This window comes from Stenella coeruleoalba, assembly GCF_951394435.1.
Source record: "Stenella coeruleoalba genome assembly, chromosome: 4".
NCBI classification, from domain to species: Eukaryota; Metazoa; Chordata; class Mammalia; order Artiodactyla; family Delphinidae; genus Stenella; species Stenella coeruleoalba.
This window is the reverse complement of record NC_137149.1, coordinates 32,608,387-32,625,744: the sequence shown is the minus strand read 5'-3', so window position 1 is coordinate 32,625,744 and position 17,358 is coordinate 32,608,387. Positions and strand designations below refer to the sequence as shown.

The window sequence follows — 17,358 nt, the reverse complement described above, 5'->3', positions numbered from 1 at the left end:
GGTAATGAGTAAATGTAGAGTCCTTAGCAGCTACTAGTGTAGCTGTAGCAAGAGCCTTGAATACTTAATCGTTTTTCTAAGAATCCACTCCAATTAACTAAGAAAATTTTACTATTAGCTAAAACTGAAATTTTGGATCTAGGAGTCAAAATAGAAAAGGACTTGAAAAACGAGAAAGTAGAAAGAGAAGGAAGAATTGTATAAGAATAAGAGGAATGGAGCAGACAGATGTATGGAAATTGCTTTGTCCTCAGGCCATTTTCTTGGTACTTTCCATAACTTATTTAATAATATAGCAACATAATATGATAGTGATTTTTGAAGTCAAAAGAATGAATCAGTCCATTAGGAAAAGAGGAATGAGTGAGAAGAGGACCAGTGACAGACACATTCATATGGATGACTGGAGAAGGGGAACTTGCAAAGAAGCATGAGAAAAGCATTCTGAGAGGTAGAAGGAAACTTAAGAAAGAGTGAGTCAGTACAGGCAAAGGAGGGTGGTCAACAGCATTAATTTTTTAGATCAGTCAGTGACTGCAGAATATGAGAAAAATTTACTTGTTTGTACAAGTAAGTCGATGGAGATGTTGAGGGAAGTGGGAGAAAGGTGCGACAGAATATAAGTTGCAGCTGGTTACAGAATAAGTATATGGTAAGGAAGTGGAGTAGAAAACTAATTGTGTGAAGAGAAGAATTATTGCTCATAGCTTGCTGATGCAGAAGTAAAGGAATGAGTCAGTGGAGAGGACTCAGTGATGATGTGGGAAATTGAAGTGGGAATAACATGATGGGAAAAGTACTAATGGAATTAAAAGGCCAGATGGAGTTAGCATTGCAAAGATGCTGAATATTAAAAGAGAAAAGTTCATAGTTTTACACTGCGTGAGCTTTGTCTTCTGAGTGAAGTAAGACACAAGATCAACTGCTGAGAATGAGGGATACAGTACCTCTTGTCTTTCTGAAATAAAATTGGCTACGTATTATATTATTTTATGAGAGACTGCTGGATTCAATTTGCTGAACTGTTATTTAGAATTTAGCACTTGTATTCATTCAGTGAGATTGGCTTGCTTCATTTAAAAAAAATCTTGCTAGTTTTTGGCATTATAATAATAATAACTATTTTTCAAACATTTTATATATGAGACTTATCTGTTCCTTGAGAATTTGAGAACTCATTTGTAAAACTTTTGAGGTGGATACATTTTATGAACAGTTCTTTGAAAAAACTTTAGCTTCTGTTCTGATTATAATTCTACTCAGGCTTTCTATTTCTTTGTGTTTTATATTATAAAATGATCATTTTTTTTGCCATTTTCTCATTGATGCAAGAGTTATGTAAGAGTCTTTAAAAAATTTCCTAGTGGTTACTTATTTTAAAATTTAATTTCATATTAATTAAAAAATTTAATGCATTTGTAATCACAGATGGGACCCCTGTACAATTTCCACATTTAAGAATTATTGTTATTTTATGTGGCTTGATATAAAATAGGTGCATAAATAAATATTACATAGTATAAATATAAGTAAATATAAATATGTAAGTTAACTCAAAATGATCAAAGACCTAAACATGAGGTAAACTGTAAAACTCTTGGAAGAAAACATAGGGCAAAAGCTTCTTGGCACTGGGTTTGACAATCATTTCTTAGATGTGACACCAGAAACACAGGCAACAAAAGAAAAAAATAGGTAAGTTGGACTTCATCGAAACAAAAAACTTCTGTGCATCAAAGGGCACAGTCAACATAGTAAAAAGGCAACCCACAGAATGGGAGAAAATATTTGCTAGTCATATATCTGATATGGAATTAATATCCAGAATATATAAAGAACTATAACTTAACAGCACTAGAAACAAACGACTGGATGAAAAAATGAGTAAAGAATTTGTATAGACAATTTACAATGAAGATATACAGATGGCCAATATGAACATGAATAGGTGCTCAACATCACCAATTCATTGGGGATGTGCAAGTCAAAATCACGATGAGATACTACTTCATACCTATTAGAGTGACTGTTATCAAAAAACCAGGAAATAAGTTTTGGTGAGAATTTGGAGAAATTGGAACACTTGTGTATTACTGGTGGGAATGTAAAATGGTATAGCAGCTGTAGAAAACAGTATGATGGTTCCTCAAAAACTTAAACATAGAAGTATCATATCCTGAAATTCTGCTTCTGGGTACATACCCTAAAAAAGTGAAAGCAGGGACTCAAAAACAGATATTTGTACACCCGTGTTCATAGCAGCGTTATTCACAGTACGCAGTAGGTGGAAGCAGCCCAAGTGCCATCAATAGATGAATGGATAAACATAGCGTGGTATATACATACAATGAAATAATAATCATCCTTAAAAAGAAAGGAAGTTTTCACACACGTTGCAACACGTATGAACCTTGAGGACATTATGCTAAGTAAAATAAACCAGCCACCAAAAGGCAAATACTATATGATTCCATTTATATGGAGTTCCTAGAGTGGTCAAATTCATAGAGATAAAAAGTAAAATGATGGTTTACAGAGGCTGGAGGGAAGGGAAAAGTGGGAGTTAGTGTTTACTGTGTACAAAATTTCAATTGGGGTTGATGAAAAAGCTCTAGAGACAAACGGTGGTGATGGTTGCACAGAATGGGAATGTACTTAATGCCGCAGAATTGTGCACATAAAAATGGTTAAAATGATGAATTTTATGTTATATATTTTACCACAATAAAAAATGGTTACAGAAGTTAGAGGAAAAACAATAATACGTTTGTTCAAATATGCTGCTTATGCTAAAAGCAAAAAAATAAAAGTAGTAGTTTTCATATTATATAAAAGAGAAAACAAAACAGCAAAGAGGAATTAAAGACAAAGTAGAACAAAATAGCAGAGTGTGATGGAGAAAGGGTATGGTATATCTGGATAATATGATTAATAGGGAATTAAAAAATTCTATTTTACTCTGTACCCTATAGTGTATACACACAAGAGACATATATTCTTTTTCAAATGAAGAAAAATTTTTGCATAGTTCAGGGCATTTTCTAAACTACTCTTGAATTTCTTATAGGGAAACATTTTCACAGAAATGTTTGTTTTCCCTTTGAATTTCAGCATGATTCTTGGTAGTTTCATATTTTTTCCCCATGAATCGAGCGGTATGCACAAATCTTGGTATTCTGGCCAACCCATACTCTTGGATCTGAACAAGAAGGATGGATTGATGTGCATATCCCATGGTTATTATTTTAGTGGGCTTTTATGTAATGCGGTCTACAGAACTGATTCTGTATCTTCCTCTACTTTGAGTAATCTAAAATCAAAAGGAGATCAAAGCTGTTCTCTACAAGGGGTAATACAGAAAGTAGTACCTACTACCAACAGGCACTGGCCCTAGAATCTTTCTCCCTCAACCCTTGAATCAAGTAGCAAGATGATACCAGGTGATCAGGTATCCCAGAATGGACCACACCCCTACTAGTTACTTATATGTTTCTTTTTGTATATTGTCTTTTTTTTTTTTAATGTGGAGATGTTTATTAAAAGACATTAGAGACAGTGACACAGACAAATTTGAGTCAACTTATATTAGGTCTGCCAGGTAGATTTCTCCAGGTTTTCAATTTTCAGAAATTCAGGTGCTCCTTTTGAACAACAGGGTAGCTCACCCATTCACAGAATGTTAGACGAAGGGACCCTTGAGATCCCTGACACTGACGAAGGTGTAATGTTTATCTTGCTCACCACTTGGTGCCCACAACCCAGCTCAGTAATTTTTTTTTTTTTTGATGACCTAGCGGGTCAATTTTATTTTCCAGATTTTCTACTGTAAACATATATCACTTTTATAATCAGAAAAAGCGATTACAGTGGTTTTTAGGTATGCCCTCTTTGTTTTTCATTTCTCTTATTTCTTTTGTTTATTAATTTTTATTGGAGTATAGTTGCTGTACAATGTTGTGTTAGTTTCTGCTGTACAGCAGAGTGAATCAGCTATACATATACATATATATCCTCTCTTTTTTAGATTTCCTTCCCATTTAGGTCACCACAGAGCATTGAGTAGAGTTCCCTGTGGTATACAGTAGGTTCTCATTAGTTATCAGTTTTATACATAATAGTGTATATATGTCAATCCCAATCTCCCAATTCATCCCCCCCGCCATTTCCCCCTTGGTATCCATACATTTGTTCTCTACATCTATGTCTCTATTTCTGCTTTGCAAATAAGTTCATCTGTATCATATACAATTAGAAATGAAAAAGCAGAAGTTACAACTAACACTGCAGAAATACAAAGGATCATAAGAGACTACTACAAGAAACTCTATGCCAATAAAATGGACAACCTGGAAGAAATGGACCAATTCTTAGAAAGGTACAACCTTCCAAGACTGAATCAGGAAGAAATAGGAAATATGAACAGACCAATTACAAGTAATGAAATTGAAACTGTGATTAAAAATCTTCCAACAAACAAAAGTCCAGGACCAGATGGCTTCACAGGCGAATTCTGTCAAACATTTAGAGAAGAGCTAACACCTATCCTTCTCAAACTCTTCCAAAAAATTGCAGAGGGAGGAACACTCCCAATCTCATTCTACAAGGCCACCATCACCCTGATACCAAAACCAGACAGAGATATCACACACACAAAAAAGAATACAGGCCAATATTGTCTTTAATAGCTTTAAAGAGTTTTTTGAAGAAGTGTAGGTAATGTGACTAATCTCACCTCTGCTTGGCTCAAAGCATAGTAAAATGTATTATATGATAGCAGTTATTTTTTCAGCTAATGTCTGTACCTTCTTTAGGAACCACACAAGTTGCTTTTGTTCAGAGGATGGTATACATGGTATGTGGCAGAAAGATGTATTGCTCAGCTCAACCCTATAGGGAGGGATAGCACGTCAGGAGGAATGTGCCCTGGGTGGAAGGAATGAGCAGGATTGAATGAGATAAGGAGTCAGTGTGAATTTCTGCATGATTTTCTTAGGGCATTATTTCTTTGGAGTAAGCCTTTCTTTCCTGACGAAATCAGGGGTACCTCTGCAATTTAGTAGCACTTTGTTGAATATAGGACTTCTATGGCAATTTATTTGCTTGCTTGTCTTTTCAATTGATAAGTCTTATTCTTCTTTGTTTCTCTGAGGGCGGTACCTAACATTGAATGGGCACTCAATAAATGCTTTCTGTCTGAATTAATGTTTTTTTTAAAGAGAGGAAGTCAGAGAGGAATAAGAATAGTTGTAGAAGAATTTTGCTTTTTTAAATGACTCAACTTACCTGTACCAAAGTTAGTGTGATGAAGTTACACCCTGCTTTATTAATACTGCCAATTTGAAGGAAATGAATTAGATGAATTAGACTAACGACTTTCCAACTTTTCATGTTAGAATCATCTAAGGGGCTTTTAAAAATCCAGTGTCCATGTTGCTACTCAGAGTGTGGCCTCTAGACTAGCAGCATCAGAATTACCCAAGAACTTGTTAAAAAATGTCTTCAGGTCCCTACTAAGATGTACTGAAAGAGAATTGGCATTTTAAAAAGATCCTCATGTGATTCAGATGCACATTAAATTTTGAGAAGGACTGATCTACAGCATTTTCTAATAATCATCTACCATATTATTTGAATAGTTAAGTAATTTTTTTTGCCATTCTTCTAATCTTTCACAATGAATCTAATTGGTCAATTTTATAAACATGGCCCCTGAGAATAGTCAGTTAATAGAATTCTTAGCTTTTCTGTCTCTGGTAATAGGATTTCTGTATGGAGTTAGGCATCTATTTAACAATAATATAATCCTTTCATTGTTACATAATGAAGGAAAGCTTTCTATATTCCTGACTTGTCCTTTGCCCTTTGCGGCTGGACAATTTATCTCTGTTGGTTGATTCATTTTGCTCTGAACCACATGACTAATCATATAGTACTAAATTCAGTCTTTCAAGTGTTCACCATTAGGTCTGCCTTGTTTAAGATGGTATGTTGAACCACTCATTAAGTCTTCATTTGGTTCTACTTCTCTTTGAGACCCTAAAATATTAAGTGATGAAAAATTGCAAAAATTAGAATAATTAAGAAAAATATTTTGGAAGTTAAAAGGCAGATGCATGAGTGGTAACTGATTTAGACTTGAGAAAGTTAAATCTTAAGATTGCTATGGAGAAAGCCCAAAGCATCCCAGCTTACACTACAGAATCCCAAAGACTCAGAGAGTGGCAGTACCAGTTACCTTTGACGTGGAAGTAAATATGGTGAATTATTTGAAAGTCAGATTAAGAATGAGTTAGACCCTCTGATTTCCTCCTCTACTTTGTGCAGCAGAGAGACTGCTTCTCCCTAGAGAAAACCAGAGGCTTATTCTTTTTGTTGGGGAACCTAGTTCCAGCTGGGAGTGGGCAGTAGTGAAAAGAGGGTTTAAGTGAACGTTTGTTATAAATATTGAGATTCCCCAATTTTCTTCCTGTATCTTTTTCACAGAATGCTCGGTAGCAAGCTTATTCATTCTAGGCAGCAGATTTATGGTGTGTCCTCTGGGATTCTGAACAGCACAATAGAAATGATGTGAGATATAAAGATGTCAGTGTTTTCTTATTGAAATGACCCAGCAGGTTATTTTACAGCCAACAGTTGATGAGTCACTTTCATGCATATAGCTTTTTAGGTCCCATATATAAATATGAATAAATAACAAAGGAACATCAGATATTTAAGGAAACAGAGGCTAAAGCAAAAGTAACTTGGAGGAAACACACAATGAAGGTAGAAAGTGAGTATATTGCCTATGTTAAATAATAATAACATGCTGAAAAACAACAAACAATAGTTAAAAAACAAAGAAATTTTCATGGAAATTATAAGCATAATGGCAAAATTGTAAAATTCATGAGAAGAGATGGAAGACAAAATTGAGGTACTTCCCAGGAAAGTAGAGGAAAAAGGTAACTGGAAAGAAAATAAGAAAGTAAAGAAGATTTGAGGGCTAATACAGAGAATCCAACATTAAAATCATAGGAATTTGAAAAGGAAGGACAGAAGAAATGGAAGAGAAGAACATAATTGAAGACATAATTCAAGAAAAATTTCCAGAACTGAAGGACATGATTTCCTTTAGTGTTAAGGCATGCCAGATATCCTTACCAAGTACTCTGTGCAGTGCAAGAAAATAGTCACAAATATACATCACCAGAACTGGTGGCAAAAAGCACAACCTTACTTTGTTTGCCTTTCTTTTTTTTAAGAAGGTTTCTATGCAATCAAATTTATCAATCTTTTTTTTATGCTTTCTGTCTTTGGTGCCATTCTTAGGTACCTATCCCACCCACATATAAAAAGAAATGCATGTATGCTTTCTTCCTTCTGGAATTACTTTTATTTAAGGTGTGAGGTAGAATATAACTTTATTTTAGTTTAATTTAATTTTGAAAACTACATAGAAGTATCCACATTATATACTAAATATTTCCTACTGATTTTACAGTCTAAATTTACTATAAACAAAAATTATATATATTATAAGTAATATAGAAATACAATATATTTGGTTTCTTGAATATTTATTCTATTTATTGCTCTGTCTTTAAAGTAGTTTTCATAGTTGGCTGGGCAAATATTTCTTCTTAACTTTTTCAGAAATTCCCTGGCTATTCTTATCCAAAGTTATTTCTTCACAAGCATTCTAGAAACATTTTTCCAGCATTAAATCAAATATACAAAATGCTCATTGGATTTTGATTATTATCCATTAAATTTAAAGTTGAATGTAGACAGAGTTGTCATGTTCATAACACTGAGGTTCCCCTTTCATGAGCATAGAATCTCATTCAGTCTTTTAACGTGTCTTAAATATCCTCAGGTAGATAAGAATTCATTATTATAAATCCAATTTTTTGTATAGTCATTGGATTTCTTTAGTAATTCTACATTTTTTCATATTATAAATGGGATATTTTACTTTTATATTATCTAATTGTTTGAAGAATACAGGGAAACTATGTGTGTATGTGTATGGGTGTGTGTGTACACATGTGTATGCATGTATTTTTAAAGTATTTATCTTATTTTATACTTGTATTGTCTAAACATCTTCCTTTATTCTTCTGGGTTTTCCAAGTATATAGTCATATCAACAATAATAGTTTTGCCACTCCTTCTTATGACCCCTGGGCTTCAACTCTCCTAAATTTGAAGATGCACAAATAAATTTCTTTCTCATTCACTGGTTGCCACATGCCATTTCTATCTCCTGAAAGTTCTTCCCTCTCTTTTAATTCCTACTAATTCCTCAGTTTATATCTTAACCATCAACCTTCAAGATTTTTGAAGACCTGGTCAGATGTCCTGCCTATATATTCCTATGTGCCGATGCCTATTGAAGCACTTGCAAAACTATATTGAAATTATCTAATTTCTTGCCTGTCTCCTCTGTACTGCAAGCTATAGGGACTATGTCCTGTTCAGTGCTTTACTAGATGCTTGATGCTTTTATAAAAAATTAATTTTTTAAACTTATTTTATTGAATGAAAGATTTTTTAAATCTATATTGCTTTACAATTTTCAGAAGTTTTGCACACATGATTTCATATAATCCCATAATAACTCTTTTTTTAATCCTCTACTCCTATATTGCCCCTCCACCTTCCTTCTCCCCATGGGTGACCACTAGTTCTCTGTATCTGTGAGTCTGTTTCTTTTTTGTTTTATGCACTAGATTATTATATATATATATTTTGAGATTCCACACACAAGTTATATCATATAGTATTTGTCTTTCTCTTCTATCTGACTTATTTCACTTAGCATAATGCCCTTCAAATCCATCCATGTTGCTGCAAATGGCAAAATTTCATTATTTTTTATGGCTGAGTAGTAGTCCAATGTGTATGCACATATATATATATGCATACACATATATGTGAGATATATATATGTATATATATCCATTCATCTTCTTTATCCATTCATCTATAGATGAACACTTAGGTTGCTTCCATACCTTGTGACTGTAAATAACGCTGCTATAACGAATTAGTGTTCCTGTTTTTTTCAGAAATATACCTGAGGGGTGGAATTCCTGGGTTATATGGTAGCACTATTTTGGGGTTTTTGAGAAATCTCCATATTGTTCTCAAAAGTGGCTCCACTAATTTGAATTCCCAGCAACAGTTCAGGAGAGTTCCCTTTTCTCCACATCCTCACCAACATTTGTTATTTGTGTTCTTTTTGATGATAACCATTCTGATAGCTGTGAGGTGATATCTCATTGTGGTTTTGATTTGCATTTCCCTGATGACTAGTGATGTGAGCATCTTTGCATGTGCCTGTTGGCCATCTGCATTTCCTCTTTGGAAAAATGTCTACTCAATTCTTCTTTTTTAATTGTTTTTTTTTTTTTTTGATGTTGAGTTGTATGAGCTGTTTATATATGTTGGATATTAACCAATTATTAGTCATATCATTTGCAAATATCTTCTTCCATTCAGTAGGTTGGCTTTTAATTAGTTTAATTGGGTTCCATTTGTTTATTTTTGCTTTTGTTTCCTTTGCTTTAGGAGATAAATCCAAAAAAATATTGCTGCAGTTTATGTCAGAGTGTTCCGCCTATGTTTTCCTCTAGAGGTTTTATAGTGTCCGGTCTTACATTTACATCTTTAATCCTTTTTGAGTTTATTTTTGTATATGGTGTTAGAGAATGTTCTAATTTCATTCTTTTACATGTAGCTGTCCAGTTTCACAGCACCACTTATTGAAGAAACTCTCTTTTCTCCACTGTATATTCTTCCCTCCTTTTTCACAGATTAATAGACCATAAGTGTGTGGGTTTCATTCTGGGCTCTCTATTCTGTTGCATTGATCGATGTGTATGTTTTTGTGCCAGTACCATACAGTTTTATGGTTTTTTAAAATATTTATTTCATTTCATTTCATTTCACCAGGTCTTAGTTGTGGCTGGTGGGCTTCTCAGTTGCGGCTCACAGGCTCCTTAGTTGCAGCTCGCCAGCTCCTTTGTTTTGGCATGTGGGCTCCTTAATTGTGGCATCGAACTCTTAGTTGTGGCATGCATGTGGGATCTAGTTCCCTGACCAGGGATCGAACCCGGCCCCCCTGCATTGGGAGTGCGGAGTCTTAACTACTATGTCACCAAGGAAGTCCCACCATACTGTTTTGATTACTGTAGCTTTGTAGTATAATCTGAAGTCAGGGAGTGTGATTCCTCCAGCTCTGTTTTTCTTTCTCAAGATTGTTTTGGCTTTTGGGGTCTGTTATGTTTCCATATATATTTTAAAATTATTCTAGTTCTGTGAAAAAATGCCATTGATAATTTGATAGGGATTGCATTGAATCTGTAGATTGCCTTGGATGGTATGGTCATTTTAACAATATTAATTCTTCCAATCCAAGAACGTGGTATATCTTTCCATATGTTGGTGTCATCTTTGATTTCTATCATCAGTGTATTATAGTTTTCAGAGTGCGGGTCTTTTACCTTCTTAGGTAGGTTTATTCTTAGGTATTTTTTTGTCTTTTTGATACTATAGTAAATGGAATTGTTTCCTTAATTTCTCTTTCTGATAGTTCATTGTCAGTGTATAGATATGCAACAGATTTCTGTATATTGATTTTGTATCCTGTGGCTTTACTGAATACATTGATGAGCTCTAGTAGTTTTCTGGTAGTGTCTTCAGGGTTTTCTATGTACAGTGTCATGTTGTCTGCAAACAGTGACAGTGTTACTTCTTCCTTTCCAATTTGGATTCTTTTTATTTCTTTTCTTCTCTGATTGCTGTGGCAAGGACTTCCAAAACTATGTTGACTAAAAGTGGTGAGAGTGTACATCCTTGTCTTGTTCCCGATCTTAGAGGAAATGCTTTCAGCTTTTCACCCCTGAGAATGATGTTATCTGTGGGTTTGTCATGTATGGCCTTTATCATGTTGAGGTCGGTTCTCTCTGTGCTCACTTTCTGGTGAATTTTTAATCATAAATGGATACTGAATTCTGTCAAAAGCTTTTTCTGCACCTATTGAGGCGATCGTATGGTTTTTATTCTTCAATTTGTTAATGTGGTATATCACATTGATTGATTTGCAGATATTGAACCATTCTTGCATCCCTGGGATAAATTCCACTTGATCATGATGTATGATCCTTTTAATGTGTTGTTGGTTTCAGTTTGCTAATATTTTGTTTTGGATTTTTGCAACTCTGTTCATCAATGATATATTGGCCTGTAATTTTCATTTTTTTTGTGATATATTTGTCTGGTTTTGGTATCAGGGTGATGCTGGCCTCATAAAACGAGTTTGGAAGTATTCTTTCCTCTGCAATTTTTTGGAACAGTTTGAGAAAGATCGGTGTTAACTCTTCTCTAAATGTTTGGTAGAATTCACCTGTGAAGTCATCTGGTATGGAATTTTGTTTGTTGGGATTTTTTAAATTACTGATTCAATTTCATTACTGGTAATTGTTCTGTTCATATTTTCTGTTTTTTCCAGTCTTAAGAGATGGTACCTTTCTAAGAATTTTTTCATTTCTTTTAGGTTGTCCATTTTATTGGCAAATAGTTGTTCATAGTAATCTCCTATGATCCTTTGTATTTCTGTGGTGTCGATTGTAACTTCTCCTTTTTCATTTCTGATTTTATTGATTTGGGCTGTCTCCCTTTTTTTCTTGATGAGTCTGGCTAAATGTTTATCAATTTTGTTTATCTTTTCAAAGAACCAGCTTTTAGTTTCATTCATTTTTGCTTTTGTTTTTTTCAGTCTCTATTTCATTTATTTCTTCTCTGATCTTTATGATTTCTTTCCTTCTGCTCACTTTGGGTTTTGTTTGTTCTTCTTTCTCTAGTTCCTTTACGTGTAAGGTTAGGTTGTTAGAAATTTTTCTTATTTCCTCACGTAAGCTTGTATCGTTATAAACTTGCCTCTTAAAACTGCCTTTGCTGTATCCCAAAGGTTTTGGATTCTTGTGTTTTCATTTTTATTTGTCTCTAGGAATTTTTTGATTTCCTCTTTGATTTTTTTCAGTGATCCATTGGTTGTTTAGTAGCATATTGTTTAGCCTCCATGTGTTTTGCGTTTTTTACAGTTTATTTCTTGTAGTTGATTTCTGTCCTCATAGCATTGTCGTTGGAAAAGATGCTTGATATGATTTCAATTTTCTTAAATTTACCAAGGCTTGTTTTTGGGCCTAGCATGTGATTTATTCTGGAGAATGTTCCACATGCACTTGAGAAGAATGTATATTCTGCTGCTTTCAGATGGAATGCTTTATACATATCAGTTAGTCCACTTGCTCTAATGTGTCATTTACGGCCAGTGTTTCCTTATTGATTTTCTGTCTGGATGATCTGTCCATTGATGCTAAGTGGGGTGTTAAAGTCCCCTACTGTTATTGCATTCCTGTCAGTTTTTTCTTTTATGTCCGTAAATATTTGCCTTCTGTGTTGAAGTGCTCCTATGTTGGGTTCATATATGTTTACAATTGTTATATATCTTGTTATTGAGTCGATCCCTTGATCATTATGTAGTGTTCTATTTTGTCTCTTGTATAAGTCTTTATTTTACAGTCTCTTTTGTCTGATATAAGTATTGCTACTCTGGCTTTCTTTTGATTTCTGTTTGCATGGAATACCTTTTCCATCCCCTCACTTTTATTCTGTGTGTCTCTACATCTGAGGTGAGTCTCTTGTAGGCAGCATATATGCAGGTCTTGTTTCTGTGTCCATTCAGCCACTCTCTCTGTCTTTTGAGTAGAGCATTTAGTCCATTTATATTTAAGGTAATTATCAATATATATGTTCTTGTTGCCATTTTGTTGTTTGGGATTTGGTTTTATAGGTCTTTTTTTCTCTTCTTTTTTCTTCTCTTCTCTTGTGATTTGATGACTATCTTTAGTGTTATTTTCTTTTTTTATGTGTATATCTATTACAGATATTTGGTTTGTGGTTACCGTAAGGTTTTTGTATAGTTTGTGTGTGTGTGATTGTTTTAAGTTGCTTGTCTCCTAGTTTCAAATGCATTTTAAAAACCTTGCATTTGTACTCTCCCCCCTCACAATTACTGTTTTTGATATGTTTTACATCTCACTGTTTTGTGTATCCCTTAACTGCTTATTGTAGTGATAAATGATTTAACTGCTTTTGTCTTTTAACTTCCCTACCAGCTTTGTGTGTGGATGATTTCCTACCTTAATGGTGTGCTTTTTCATTTTCCTAGTTATGACCTTATAGTTTTTCTTCTAGAGAAGTTTTTTTAACATTTGTTTTACAGCTCGTTTGGTGGTGCTGAAGTCTTTTAGATTTTGCTTGTCTATAAAGCTTTTGATCTCTCCATTAAATCTGAAGGAGAGCCTTGCTCTGTAGAGTATTCTTGATTGTAGGTTTTCCCTTTTATCACTTTGACTATATCGTGCCACTCCCTTCTAGCCTGCTGAGTTTTTGCTGAAAAATAGCTGATAGTCTTACGGGAATTCCTTTATATGTTATTTGTTGCTTTTCCCTTGTTGATTTTAATATTCTCTCTTTACCTTTAATTTTTGTCATTGGAATTACAGTCTGTCTTGGTGTGTTCCTCTTTGGGTTCATCATGTATGGAATTCTCTGTGCTTCCTGAACTTAGGTGACTCTTTCCTTTCCCAGGTTAGGACAGTTTTCAGCTATTACATTTTCAAATATGTTCTCAGGCCCTTTTGCTCTCTCTTCTCCTTCTGGGACCACTATAATGTGAATATTAGTATACTTAATGTTGTCTCAGAAGTCTCTTAAACTGTCCTCATTTCTTTTCATTCTTTTTTATTTTTTTCTTTTCAGTGGCAGTGATTTCCACTACTCTGTCTTCCAGCTCACTGATCCATTCTTTTGTATCATTTAGTCTACTATTGATTTCTTCTAGTGTATTTTTCATTTCATTTATTGTATTCCTCATCTCTACTTGGTTGTTCTTTTTATTTTCTAACTCTTTGCTGAAAAATTCTGATTTCTGTTCTGTGCATCCATTCTTTTCCTGAGTTCGTTGATCATCTTTACAATCATTACTCTGAACTCTTTCTCGGGTAGATTCCCTATCTCCACTTCACTTAGTTCTTCTGGGGTTTTATCTTGTTCCTTCATCTGGGACATGTTCCTCTGCTGCCTCATTTTGTCTAAGTTGCCTTTGGTATTTTTGTGTATGTGTTAGATTAGTTATGTTTATCAACCTTGGAGAAGTTGCCCTCTGTAGAAGAAGTCCTATGGATCCCTGCAGCACACTCCTCTTCCTCACCCAAGCTATATGCTGTAGAGATTCCCCCTAAGAGGGCTGTGTGGGTCCTTCTGTTGTAGCAGGCTGACTATGTGGCTTGGTTGGCCCTTAGCCTGGTTGGTCGCTAGGCTCTGCCTTTTGCTGGCTGGCTGGCTGTTGGTGAGCGGGATCTGTTCAGGAAGCTGCTGACTGCAGAACACCAGGGAGCTTCGATGCTAGTGCTTGCTCACTGGTTGGCGGAGCCAGAGTTCAGAAAATTCTGGGGCTGTTGTTCCCCTACTGATGGGTGAAGCCAGGTCCTGGACTTAGTCCTGTACTACTTGCAGCCAGAGCCAGGTTCTGGAGTCTAGTTACAAGGCCCAGGGATCCCAGAGCTCAGGAACTGTGTTCCTGACACAGTTGGGTATGGTGTCCATGTTTTCCCAAAGCTTGTGTTGGCCTGCTAGTGGGCAGGGCTGGGGCCCAGCTCATCCCAGGTGAGAGTCTGTCCTACTGTTGGTGGACTGGATTGCAGACTGAGAGATTTTGGTTTTCTTGCATCTGGTGTCTGCCCCCTGGTGGGGGAGGCTGTTCTAGAGGCTAATGCAGGCTTCCTGGAGAGCAGGGCTAATGCCTGCTCACTGGTGGGTAGAGCTAGGTCTTGGTCTTCTGGTGGGCAGGGCTGTATGTAGAGGCATGTCTAGAAGTGGCTGTGGGCTCAGGATGTCTTTAGGCAACCTGTCTTCTGATGGGTGGGGCTATGTCCCCACCCAGTTAGTTGTTTGGCCTGAGGCGTCCCAGCACTGGAGCCTACAGGCTGTTGGGTGGGGCCAGGTCTTGGCATTAATGAACCAAGATGGCAGCCTCCAGCACCAGTGTTCATGCAGTAGAATGAGCTCCCAAATATGGCTGCTGCCAGTGTCTGTGTCCCCAGGATGAGCCACAGCTGACCCCTACCTCTCCAGGAGACTCTCCAAGACCAGCAGGTTAGTCTGGCCCAGACTGCTGTCAAATTACTGCTTTTGTCCCAGTGCACATGAGATTTTGTGTGCACACTTTAAGAGTGAAGCCTATATTTCCCTCAGTCTGTCGGGACTCCCAAAAGTAAGCCCCACTGGCCTTCAAAGCCAAGTGTTCTGGGGGCTCGTCTTCCTGGTGCAGGACCCCTGGGCTGGTGAGCCTGACGTGGGGCTCAGAACTCTCACTCCTGTGGGAGGATCTCTGCAATATAATTCTCCATTTTGTGGGTTGCCCACCTGAGCCTATGGGACTTGATTATATTGTGAATCCATGCCTTTCTACCTGTCTCAATGCAGTTCCTTCTTTATGACTTTAGTTGTAGTAGTTCATTTCTGGTAGGTTTCAGTGTTTTTCATAGATGACTTTTCTGAAGATAGTTATGGTTTTGGTTTGCTCTTGAGAGGAGGTGAGCTCAGTGTCTTTCTGCTCTGTCATCTTGGCTGGTCCTCCAAACATAGACTCTTAAGTACTGTTTTTTTTTCTTAGTAAATCAATAAAATCTATTGCAGATATGGCTTTTATGCCCACTTTCCTGGTTTCTTTTATTTTTTGTTTTCTTAATTTTTAAAATTTAAGTATAGTTGACACACAATATTTTATTAGTTTCAGGTGTACAACATAGTGATTCAACATTTATATACATTATGAATTGATCACCCTGATTAGTTTAGTAACCACCTGTCACCATAAAAAGTTATTGCATTATTGACTGTATTCCCTATGCTGTTCATTACATCCCTGTGACTTATTTATTTTATAACTGTAAATGCAGCTTTAATGAGTACTTATTATAAGCTAGACACTGTCCACGTGCTTAACCTATATTTCTTATTACATTTCATAATCAAAACAAGACAGTAATTAGAATCTAATATTTCTTATTTGACAGATAAGGAAACTGAGGTTCAGATGGATTAAGATTAGTCATGGTCACAGTTTGATAAAGGTGTGTTTTGAATTCATATCTAGAAGACAAATAATGGGAAACCAAACCACAGTATTATCAGTAGGAATAGAGTTAAAAGGATAAGTTTGAGAGAGATTTATAAATTGTAATTCGCAAAACTTGATATCTAATTGGCTACAGAAATTACAGGAAAATTAAAAGTCAAGGATGCTCATCACATTTTTTATTTGGGGACTCTGAGGATTCCAGCAGAAGGTAAGAGATCACAGTTGAAGCAAAATCAAAAAATTGTGGTTTGGGCTTCCCTGGTGGCGCCGTGGTTGAGAGTCTGCCTGCCGATGCAGGGGACACGGCTTTGTGCCCTGGTCCGGGAAGATCCCACATGCCGCGGAGTGGCTGGGCCCGTGAGCCATGGCCACTGAGCCTGCGCGTCCGGAGCCTGTGCTCCGCAACGGAAGAGGCCGCAACAGTGAGAGTCCCGCGTACCGAAAAAAAAAAATGTGGTTTGTACGTGTTGAGTTTCAATTATCTGTGGGATATCTAAGTAGATTTCTCCAGAAGGCAGTTAATGTATGAGTGTGTAGCTCAATGGGGAAGTTAGGTCAGAGTTCTGGGATCTATACTAAGAGGAGTTTAAAACACTCTTAGCACTGGAACAATGTTACGTAAAATAATAATACATAGGGACTAATAACATACATTTAATGATAAAACATCTTAACTCTAAATAGTGTTGAAAAGGATAATAAGTTAAAAAATAAAATTGTAATATAATTTAAAAATTCCTGAATGCTAGTCAGGGATTCAAAATGGAGACTAAATAGAATAGTACAGTTCTATTATCATAAAAAAATTAATAGGAGATAGTTGAAATAACTGTAAAGCCACTGTGTAGAGAAGATGCATCTTAGAACATGAAAAGTTATTTATAATAAAATGATATAAGATCCAGCAAAACGATCATAGGACAATTACAGTGATGATGTAGGTTTAACTTAGTAGCTGAATTTCAACCTGTGCTCCTGGGTCCTGGTCAGTTTTACTGCTGTATAATTGACCTCCAGCTGATTGATTCAAATAAGCATGGAAAGATTCTATTCTGTTTCTGCTGCTTAATGTGATTGGGTGCCCATGAGCTTCAGAAAAAATGAAAAGGAAAAAATTCTTCTCTGGAAAAGGTAACAGATGTTTCTTGTGCTATCAGATGATT

General features: G+C 35.9%; 1 long non-coding RNA gene across 3 annotated transcripts in view; it reads left to right on the top strand.

The window, feature by feature from the left end:
- LOC307185304 overlaps nt 1–17,358 on the top strand; it is a 269,333-nt gene that overhangs the window by 83,187 nt on the left and 168,788 nt on the right. The window lies entirely within an intron of this gene.